Source organism: Pseudophryne corroboree, chromosome 6 (genome assembly GCF_028390025.1).
Source record: "Pseudophryne corroboree isolate aPseCor3 chromosome 6, aPseCor3.hap2, whole genome shotgun sequence".
Taxonomy (NCBI): Eukaryota; Metazoa; Chordata; class Amphibia; order Anura; family Myobatrachidae; genus Pseudophryne; species Pseudophryne corroboree.
In genome coordinates this window covers 749,515,464-749,526,905 of record NC_086449.1, presented here as the reverse complement: position 1 = coordinate 749,526,905, position 11,442 = coordinate 749,515,464, and the positions used below count along the sequence as shown (strand labels likewise).

The 11,442-nt window shown below is 47.1% G+C and overlaps 1 protein-coding gene across 1 annotated transcript in view; it reads right to left on the bottom strand.

Annotated features, from left to right (window-relative positions):
- The window catches only part of RNF130 (ring finger protein 130), a 532,281-nt gene that overhangs the window by 7,574 nt on the left and 513,265 nt on the right, over positions 1-11,442 (bottom strand). The gene's annotated exons all lie outside the window — the stretch shown is intronic.

Here is an 11,442-nt window from a genome sequence, read left to right as displayed (position 1 = left end):
TTATAATTTGCATACTATAAAAGCAAACAGAGCCATGGGCAATTTCTCCACTGGCCCACTTCTCCACTTTTATCACTGCTTAGTACATGTCCCCCTAAGGCATCTATTTACTAAGCCTTGGATGGAGATAAAGTACCAGCCAATCAGCATCCAACTGCCATGTCACAGGCTGGATTTGAAAAATGACAGTTAGGAGCTGATTGACTGGTACTTTATCTCCATCCAAGGCTTAGTAACTAGACACCAAAGTACCAACCACCAGTTCCTAATTGTCATTTTTCAAACACAGCCTGTAACATGACAGTTAGGAGCTGATTGGCTGGTATGTTGTCTCTCCAAGGCTTAGTACATAGACACCTAAGTCTATTTCAGTTAAATAGTATCCAAGGAAGCATTGGACGGCTTTAATTGCCTAAATCAGTGTTTCTCTAACTTGGCTCTCATGGAACCATAACAGTGCATGTTTCCAGGTCATCTAGCTGGAGCATAACGTGTTATAATTGACTAACAAAATACATCTACAGGTGGTGGCAATAATTCCTGAGGATACCTTGAAAACATGTACTGGTAGGGTTCCATGAAGACTGAGTTAGAAAAACACTGGTGAAATGACAAGGGACCAAGGGTGCATAAGGTTCTGTTTTCAAAATGGTCTGGACAGTCACATAGATGAAGAGATACCACACTGATTGCCAATGATGATGCTCCCCTATACACTCTCAGAAGTCGCAGTGTATTGGAGAAGGGAGTGTTAGCCGGAGGCAAAATAAAATTCTTACAGAGAGTTCGCTGAATCAGTAATCAGTGGGCAATTATGATAGGAGTTCTCATCTCCAGTCTCCAAGATGTCACCTGTGTAGTGATCCTAAGGCTGTAAATGGCAGAAAGAAACAATTCCCGATACCTCTCTTTAAAATTAGAGCACATTTCTATTGTTTTATATACACTGTTTAAACCAACAGGATACTTTCCTATGGGTGAGAGGTTCCCACACTGGAGCACTTGCAGGCGTGTCAAGGACTGCTTGTGCAAGACCAAATCAAAACCAGAGCTGGTGGCTGCCAATCATAAAATATGCGGACAGACAGAAGTGCAAACCTGCCCAACACCATATAACTGACCCGAAGGGTGACGTATAAGCACAATTTACTTCATAACATTTGCAGAATTTTTAAATAAAACTTCTCCACTAGCTCAATTCTCCACCCTTTTCACTGCTTCATGAATAGACCCCTTATTCTCTTACTTCCCGATATGTTAGGAAGCTGGAATATAACATAGGTATTCTTCAGGTGGGAAATAGGAAAACTACATAATTAGAATTTTAATAAACCTCCCCTAAGGGGATGAAAAGGGGCTTGAAATAATGACATCATTAGCGATCCATGGCTTGCGTTGTGTTAACGATTACACCCAAAAGGACAATCCGATCAAAATTTGGATTGCACCTCCAGTGTGTATAATTTAATAAACTACAAAAATGGTCATGTCACTTTTTACCGTATCTGCTACGGGTGCTCCCCGGGTAACGCCAATAACCATGGAATAATATTTACTTACATTAAGGCATCTCAAACTACATGGAGTCCCAGTATCCCTTACAGACTACGAGAAAAGGATTTACCGGTAGGTAATTAAAGTCCTATTTTTTATCTTACTTCCTTACTTACTTACTAGGTATTCTTCAGGTGGGAAATTGGCAAACGACGTAATTAGAATTTTAATAATCCTGTTTACTTACATTAAGACGTCTCAAATTTACATCTCTATAGATTTACCAAAGATTTTTACACTAATCTATATTTACAACCGTGAAAATCAGAAACTCCCGTGCGAAGAATGGATAGAACAGCTAGTTATATTCTAAAAGGAAAAAAATAGAGACCCCAGGCAATGTAAATCTTTAATTACTGACATAGGGTAAAAGATAAGAGCCTGGGTGATACAAGGATATAATAATATCAGTAAATAAATAAAACAGCATACACCAATAATACTGTTAGGGTCTCCTGCCCTGTGCTGCCACGTCGTCATGGCAACCGGGAGACAAGTGCTAGTGGAGTAACCTGAGCGCAGCTGATACTCCGGTTCGGGTCTTTTGCTGTGCAGTGGTTATAGGCTCTGTGCACGGCAGGGGATCCGGTGCTGGTTTTTGTGCTCACAGTCTGTGAGGTCTGAGTGGGGCGTGGACAGCACCTGCTTTATAAGGCCTCTTTTCAGGGTAAGCAGATGCTGCTGAATCTCTGTTGGTTAGTCAGTTCATGAAAGTTAGCCAGTACTGTGTAGCTTTGTATTTGTTTGTTGCTTACTGCAAATAGGCCTGGGGATTTGGTATTACACTCTGCCAATCCAGACCTAGCAGTAAGACTGGAGTCAGTCGTTTAGCTTGCTGGGGTTCTGTTATTACTCTGTGAACTTAGCAAGTTTGCGGCTGTATTCTAACACTTGCCTGTCTAATCCTGTCTCACTGTGCTAGGTGTCAGGGGTCAGTTTAGTGGCAGTAAGCTTAAACCTGTGCACTGCAAGTGAGAATCAGGATTGTGGAGGCTCTCCTTGTGTCTATCATTCCATCTCTGACCAAGGAGTTTACTGCCACACCCGTTGGTAACCCTTTAGGGTTTTGCTGTTGCCCTTAGCAACAGCATTTCGGGTTCTCTACGTATTAAAACACAACATCTTGCTTTTTACATCTGAGCAGTTCTAATACAAGGGAGATACCCAGTTCCTTAGCCTCTGGGCTTCTCTGTTCACTGTGTGTGTATTTTGTTACCCTATCACCTTCTGTGTACGTTATGTCATATTCCCCAGTTTGTCTGTGAGTCCATTTGTTTTGCATAACAGTTCAAACACCAGTACATTCCTGCAGGCACTGGTGTGCATAACATATTCAGCAGCCTAATACTCCTGTTGAAATTTTGTGGGAATATGGAGCATACCCCTCAAAATACGTTGCAACAGGTGGTCGATCAGGTGCAGGTCCTGACTCGGCAATTTAATGATTTGTCCATTAAAATGCACACCTCCCAGGCTGCTGGCGGAGCTCCCGCAGCAGCAGCACCTGCAGGGGTTAAGGAGCCGAAAGTAAATCTCCCGGATCGTTTTTCTGGAGATCGCTCGCAGTTCTTTTGTTTCAAGGAGAGCTGCAAGCTATACTTCCGGCTTAGGCCTCAGTCTTCTGGGTCGGAGATTCAGCGGGTGGGCATAGTGATTTCCTTGCTACAAGGAGACCCACAGGTCTGGCAATATGGGTTGCAGCCTGACTGTCCGTCGCTTAAAAGTGTTGATGCTTTTTTTACGGCACTGGGCATGTTGTATGATGACCCTGACAAGACGGCCTCAGCCGAGGCTCAGATTTCGATCCTTAAGCAAGGGCGAAGGCCAGTTGAGGTTTACTGTACGGAGTTTCGGAGGTTGGCCCATGATACCCAGTGGAATGACCCAGCCCTGAGACACCAGTACCGAAGAGGTCTTTCTAACCAGATAAAGGACCAACTGGTACAATATCCCTTGCCTGATAGCTTGGATCAGCTCATGCAGTTATCCATCCGGGTGGATAGACGGCTGAGAGAGCGTAGGCTTGAAAGGGAGACTGAGATTTCCTTCCTTCCCAAGGGAACCTCAGACTCTGAGGAATTTTCTGAGGAGCCTATGCAGATTGGGGCTACCCGCCTCTCCTCGCGTGAGAAGACGCGGAGGAGACAGCAGGGGTTGTGTTTGTACTGTGGGAATAAAGGTCATGTGGTAGTATCATGCCCAGAAAAGCCGGAAAACTTCAGGGCCTGAGGGTGATGGGAAATATCCTGTCAGGCCAGAAGTCAGAATTTCCCAAGAAGACTTTTATCATTCCGGTGACCTTGAAGATCCTCGGTCAAACTGTCAAGACTGAGGCCTTTGTGGACAGTGGGGCCGACGGGGTTTTTATGGACCGCCAATTCGCCCTAAAACACTCTGTTCCCTTAGTACCCTTGGCATCGGAAATTGAGATTTGTGGGTTAAACGGGGAACCATTATCCCAAGGTAAAATTACCTCTTGCACTAGCCAGATTTCTTTGTTTATTGGAGCCACACACTCTGAGGAGTTGTCCTTTTATGTGACTGTCTGTACTTTTGCCCCATTGGTGTTGGGGTTACCCTGGTTAAGGGCCCACAATCCTCAATTTGACTGGGTCTCTGGGGAGATTCTTAGTTGGGGTACTGATTGTTTCAGGAGTTGCTTGAGCCTTCCAGTCAGGCTCTCGCAGCTAAGTTTGCCAGGATTGCCAGGGTGTTATGCAGATTTTGCGGACGTGTTCTCCAAAAAAGTTGCAGAGGTACTACCTCCCCATCGCCCCTATGACTGTGCCATTGATTTGTTGCCAAATGCTAAGCTTCCCAAGAGCAGGTTGTACTCCCTGTCACGTCCTGAGACTCAGGCTATGGCAGAGTACATTCAGGAGAACTTGGCTAAGGGATTTATCAGACCTTCACAGTCTCCAGTTAGGTAGGGGTTCTTCTTCGTGGGTAAAAAGGACGGTTCGTTGCGACCCTGCATCGACTTCAGGGAATTGAACCGTATCACGATTAAAAACTCATACCCACTGCCTCTCATTTCGGTCTTGTTTGACCAGCTTCGTACTGCCACCATTTTTTCTAAGATTGACCTACGCGGTGCGTACAATCTAATCCGAATAAGAGAGGGGGATGAATGGAAGACTGCCTTTAATACCCACTCAGGGCATTATGAATATTTGGTGATGCCTTTTGGGCTCTGTAATGCCCCGGCAGTCTTCCAGGATTTCATGAATGATGTGCTCAGGGAATATTTGGATAGATTCTTAGTTGTATACTTAGATGACATCCTAATCTTCTCCCATTCCCTGGAGGAACATCGGAAGCATGTACGCTTAGTCCTCCAGAAACTCAGAGACCACCGGCTTGGGGCGAAGCTGGAGAAGTGCGAATTTGAAGTTCAGCAAATCGCATTTCTAGGATATATTATCTCCCCAGAAGGTTTCCAAATGGAGGGTTCCAAGGTACAGGCAGTCCTGGATTGGGTGCAGCCCACTAGTTTGAAGGCGCTTCAGCGTTTCCTGGGCTTTGCGAATTTTTATAGACGATTTATCGCTGGATTTTCGTCTATAGTGGCGCCCTTGGTGGCACTCACTAAGAAAGGGGCGGATGTTGCTCACTGGTCTTGTGAGGCTAAAGCGGCTTTTGCCCGTCTCAAAAGGGCATTTGTTTCGGCCAAGGTGCTGCGACACCCAGATCCAGAGCGTCCTTTTGTGGTGGAGGTGGATGCCTCTGAGATGGGTATTGGGGCAGTGCTTTCTCAGATGGGAGTGTCTGATAATCGCCTTCATCCCTGTGCTTACTTTTCCCGTAAATTTTCGCCTGCCGAGATGAATTATGACGTGGGTAACCGGGAATTGTTGGCTATTAAGGATGCACTCGAGGAGTGGAGACACTGGCTTGAGGGGGCTAAGTTTGTGGTCTCAATTCTCACTGACCATAAGAATCTGGCATATTTAGAGTCAGCGAAGCGTCTCAATGCCAGGCAGGCACGATGGGCTTTGTTTTTTGCTCGCTTTAATTTTTTGATAACATATCGCCCTGGGTCAAAAAACATCAAGGCTGATGCGCTCTCGCGGAGTTTTGCTCCAATCCAGGAGACCACCGAGGAGCCGTTGCCCATTGTTTCCCCATCATGTATTAAAGTGGGCATTACCCAGGACCTCTTATCATTAGTCCTTAGAGCACAGGAGCAGGCTCCTCCAGACCTTCCGGTAGGTCTTTTGTTTGTGCCTCCTAGGTTAAGACAGCGAGTGTTCCTGGAATTCCATGCCAAGAAGTCGGCAGGTCACCCGGGTATTGCCAGAACTCGGGAGTTGCTATCTAGGGCGGTGTGGTGGCCCTCGGTGGCTAAGGATGTGGATCAGTGGGTTCGGGCATGTGACATCTGTGCCCGAAATAAGACTCCTAGAGGGGTTCCTGTTGGCCCATTACATCCACTCTCTATCCCATCTAAGCCATGGACCCACATTTCAATGGATTTTGTGGTGGACTTGCCCAAATCCTCGGGGATGACAGCCATCTGGGTTGTCGTTGACAGGTTTTCGAAGATGGCGCACTTCGTTCCACTGGTTGGGCTGCCATCAGCCAGACGCCTGTCTGAATTATTTATGCTGCATGTTGTGCGTCTCCACGGGTTGCCACTTGATGTGGTCTCTGACCGCGGATCCCAGTTTGTGGCCAAATTCTGGAGGGCATTTTGTTCCGATCTCCAGATTTCTGTCAGCTTGTCGTCAGGCTACCATCCGCAGTCTAATGGGCAGACTGAAAGGGTGAACCAGTCCTTGGAGCAGTTCCTCAGGTGTTATGTCTCCAAGTGTCAGACTGACTGGGTTGCTCATCTGTCCATGGCGGAGTTTGCCTATAACAACGCGGCTCACTCTGCTACAGGGATCTCTCCCTTCCTTTGTGTGTATGGGCATCATCCTAAGGCCAATTCTTTTGACCCCCTGGACTCCACGCCTGGTGGTTCCTCTGTGGTTTCGGTCCTTAGAGGTATTTGGCGGAAAGTGAAGAAAGCCCTTGTGTCTGTGTCATTAGTGACCAAAAGGGTTTTTGATAAGCGGAAAAGACCCTGCAGCTTCAAATTAGGAGACTTCGTCTGGTTGTCTACCAAGAATTTGAAGTTGAGACAGCCATCTCATAAGTTAGGGCCCCGGTTCATCGGCCCTTATAAGATCACCAGGGTTATCAATCCGGTGGCATTTCAGTTAGATCTGCCCCGTTCTTTGGGTATCAATAAAACATTTCATTGTTCCCTTTTAAAACGGGCGATTAGTAATCCTTCTTCCAGTGGAAGACCTTCCCCTCTTCTGATACGTGGCCAGAGGGAGTTTGTTGTTGAAAGGATTCTTGACTCCAAGGTGGTTCGGGGTCGGCTGTCATTTTTGGTGCACTGGAAGGGGTATGGCCCGGAGGAGCGGTCGTGGGTGCGCAGTTGTGATCTTCATGCCCCCAGACTGATACGCTCTTTCTTCTCGCAGTTCCCCGATAAACCCGGTGGTAGGGGTTCTTTGACCCCTCGTCAGAGGGGGGCTACTGTTAGGGTCTCCTGCCCTGTGCTGCCACGTCGTCATGGCAACCGGGAGACAAGTGCTAGTGGAGTAACCTGAGCGCAGCTGATACTCCGGTTCGGGTCTTTTGCTGTGCAGTGGTTATAGGCTCTGTGCACGGCAGGGGATCCGGTGCTGGTTTTTGTGCTCACAGTCTGTGAGGTCTGAGTGGGGCGTGGACAGCACCTGCTTTATAAGGCCTCTTTTCAGGGTAAGCAGATGCTGCTGAATCTCTGTTGGTTAGTCAGTTCATGAAAGTTAGCCAGTACTGTGTAGCTTTGTATTTGTTTGTTGCTTACTGCAAATAGGCCTGGGGATTTGGTATTACACTCTGCCAATCCAGACCTAGCAGTAAGACTGGAGTCAGTCGTTTAGCTTGCTGGGGTTCTGTTATTACTCTGTGAACTTAGCAAGTTTGCGGCTGTATTCTAACACTTGCCTGTCTAATCCTGTCTCACTGTGCTAGGTGTCAGGGGTCAGTTTAGTGGCAGTAAGCTTAAACCTGTGCACTGCAAGTGAGAATCAGGATTGTGGAGGCTCTCCTTGTGTCTATCATTCCATCTCTGACCAAGGAGTTTACTGCCACACCCGTTGGTAACCCTTTAGGGTTTTGCTGTTGCCCTTAGCAACAGCATTTCGGGTTCTCTACGTATTAAAACACAACATCTTGCTTTTTACATCTGAGCAGTTCTAATACAAGGGAGATACCCAGTTCCTTAGCCTCTGGGCTTCTCTGTTCACTGTGTGTGTATTTTGTTACCCTATCACCTTCTGTGTATGTTATGTCATATTCCCCAGTTTGTCTGTGAGTCCATGTGTTTTGCATAACAGTTCAAACACCAGTACATTCCTGCAGGCACTGGTGTGCATAACAAATACCCCTTTCACACTGCCAATGCCGGATCCCACCCGGGAATTGGAAACGGGTCCTTCCCGGGTGGGATCCGGCATTGGCCGCTGCTGCAGGCTTCCCCGACCCGGCAATATGCCGGGCGGGTTGCCATAGCAGCGGGGGGCGGAGCAGGCTGCAGGGGTGGAGGCGGCGCTGGGAGATGAGATCATCTCCGCGCCGCCTCTCCCTGCTGTAGTAAACGGGTCCCGAGACGCATCGACCCGGGAGCCCATTTACACAGTTACTGACCCGGTATTCAACCTGGGTATAACACTGCTTTATTCCCGGGTTGAATTGCCGGGAAGGGCAACCTGCGATTTCGGCTCTGCCCCTTTCACACCGCACGCACAAATAACCCATGTCGATACCGGGTTATTTGTGCGGTGTGAAAGGGGTATAACTAGGGAGTAAGGGATTTTTTATTTCAATATTGTTCACAACTTGATTCCAAGTAAGGCCGCGTGTACCTTCTACTCTGTCACCAATCAAGTACTGTAAGAGCAACATGAAAGTGACAGTGCTAACAGTCGTGGAGGCAGAATGGGGCATGACACGCGGTAATGAGTGGACTTCTCATTCCACAAGGGGTTCTTCAGTTACAGCGAACAAGACCTAAGAAGATTTGGTTACTGTTCAATCAGCACTTATGTAATCAGAATCCTAATGCGGCTCTCTGGTGTGCCGGTCAGAACATTCAAGCTGGAGGTTCCTGTACTGAACTATTAACTTTCCATTGCACAATCAGTTAATAATAGGGACAGAATTCTTTGCCATAATAATGAGTTGCATGTACATAACCAGGGTGTAATAATGCCCATTACCAGTATCAACAAACAGCCCTCTGCTTCCAGGCCAAAATTACTGTATAATGAGATCATAAAGCCTACTAAACACTTTCTATATGCAACACTTAACCTCATCTATCAGATTCCTATTTCCCTACAGATTCTAAGCTTGAAAGAAGGATCTTCTTACATCTGTCTGTTAATACCCAGTATTGATTTATTATTGGGCTTCCAATTGTAAAGTGCAAAGTAGTATGATAACACTATGTACAATGCTAAATTAATGTTGATGATGATATTACTACTACTACTACACACATTCACATATAGAAGGGTACAGGGCAGCCATCAGGGGGGACTGCGGGGTCTGGAGACCCGGGCCCATATAGAGAGGGGGCCCAGCCCTGGCTCCTCCCGCCAATAACTGGAGAGCTACGCAACAACAACGGGCTGATGCAAATGGAGAACTTAAAACAAGCCTTTTCTGGGGTGGAGCAGTGTGGCTGAATCTTTTTTTTTGGGGGGGGGGGAGGGGGGGGCTGTCTATTTTGTCAGTCCCGGGCCCCACAATTTCTGATGGCAGTCCTGGAAGGGTACACACTGCATACACTAGACAGAGACACTCTATGGCAATTTAATTTCTCCCTGTCTTCTATTTACTCATTAGCAGAATGCATTGCATCATTTGTTAGCTATAAACTGCAGCTTTCATCTGCAATGATAAAGATGCAACTAGGGGAAAAAAAATGTAAATTCAGAAGCTGGAGAGACGTCTCACTGATCAACTGTTCTAGCAGAAAAGTAAAACAAGATGATATATTGGTGATTTCACAGAAAAATATTGCTGTATTATCTTCTCCAGGATTACAGCTCTTGTTACCAGTTACAGCCGTGCCATGTCCCTGATCAGTCACAGAAACACAGAATTTGATGTCAAATAAGAACCATTTGGCTCATCCAGTCTGCCCTTTTACGGTGTGGTTAATAGGGTTAGGGGTACACTGTAGTGATGAGCACCGGAAATTTTTCGGGTTTTGTGTTTTGGTTTTGGGTTCGGTTCCGCGGCCGTGTTTTGGGTTCGAACGCGTTTTGGCAAAACCTCACCAAATTTTTTTTGTCGGATTCGGGTGTGTTTTGGATTCGGGTGTTTTTTTCAAAAAACCCTAAAAAACAGCTTAAATCATAGAATTTGGGGGTCATTTTGATCCCAAAGTATTATTAACCTCAATAAGCATAATTTCCACTCATTTTCAGTCTATTCTGAACACCTCACACCTCACAATATTATTTTTAGTCCTAAAATTTGCACCAAGGTCGCTGGATGACTAAGCTCAGCGACCCAAGTGGCCGACACAAACACCTGGCCCATCTAGGAGTGGCACTGCAGTGTCACGCAGGATGGCCCTTCAAAAAACTACTCCCCAAACAGCACATGACGCAAAGAAGAAAAAAAAGAGGCGCAATGAGGTAGCTGTGTGACTAAGATAAGCGACCCAAGTGGCCGACACAAACACCTGGCCCATCTAGGAGTGGCACTGCAGTGTCACGCAGGATGGCCCTTCCAAAAAACACCCCCCAAACAGCACATGACGCAAAGAAAAAAAGAGGCGCAATGAGGTAGCTGTGTGACTAAGATAAGCGACCCAAGTGGCCGACACAAACACCTGGCCCATCTAGGAGTGGCACTGCAGTGTCACGCAGGATGGCCCTTCCAAAAAACACCCCCCAAACAGCACATGACGCAAAGAAAAAAAGAGGCGGAATGAGGTAGCTGTGTGACTAAGATAAGCGACCCAAGTGGCCGACACAAACACCTGGCCCATCTAGGATTGGCACTGCAGTGTCATGCAGGATGGCCCTTCCAAAAAACACCCCCCAAACAGCACATGACGCAAAGAAAAAAAGAGGCGCAATGAGGTAGCTGTGTGACTAAGGTAAGCGACCCAAGTGGCCGACACAAACACCTGGCCCATCTAGGAGTGGCACTGCAGTGTCACGCAGGATGGCCCTTCCAAAAAACACCCCCCAAACAGCACATGACGCAAAGAAAAAAAAGAGGCGCAATGAGGTAGCTGTGTGACTAAGATAAGCGACCCAAGTGGCCGACACAAACACCTGGCCCATCTAGGAGTGGCACTGCAGTGTCACGCAGGATGGCCCTTTTAAAAAACACCCCCCAAACAGCACATGACGCAAAGAAAAAAAGAGGCGCAATGAGGTAGCTGTGTGACTAAGATAAGCGACCCAAGTGGCCGACACAAACACCTGGCCCATCTAGGAGTGGCACTGCAGTGTCACGCAGGATGGCCCTTCCAAAAAACACCCCCCAAACAGCACATGACGCAAAGAAAAAAAGAGGCGGAATGAGGTAGCTGTGTGACTAAGATAAGCGACCCAAGTGGCCGACACAAACACCTGGCCCATCTAGGATTGGCACTGCAGTGTCATGCAGGATGGCCCTTCCAAAAAACACCCCCCAAACAGCACATGACGCAAAGAAAAAAAGAGGCGCAATGAGGTAGCTGTGTGACTAAGGTTAGCGACCCAAGTGGCCGACACAAACACCTGGCCCATCTAGGAGTGGCACTGCAGTGTCACGCAGGATGGCCCTTCCAAAAAACACCCCCCAAACAGCACATGATGCAAAGAAAAAAAAGAGGCGCAA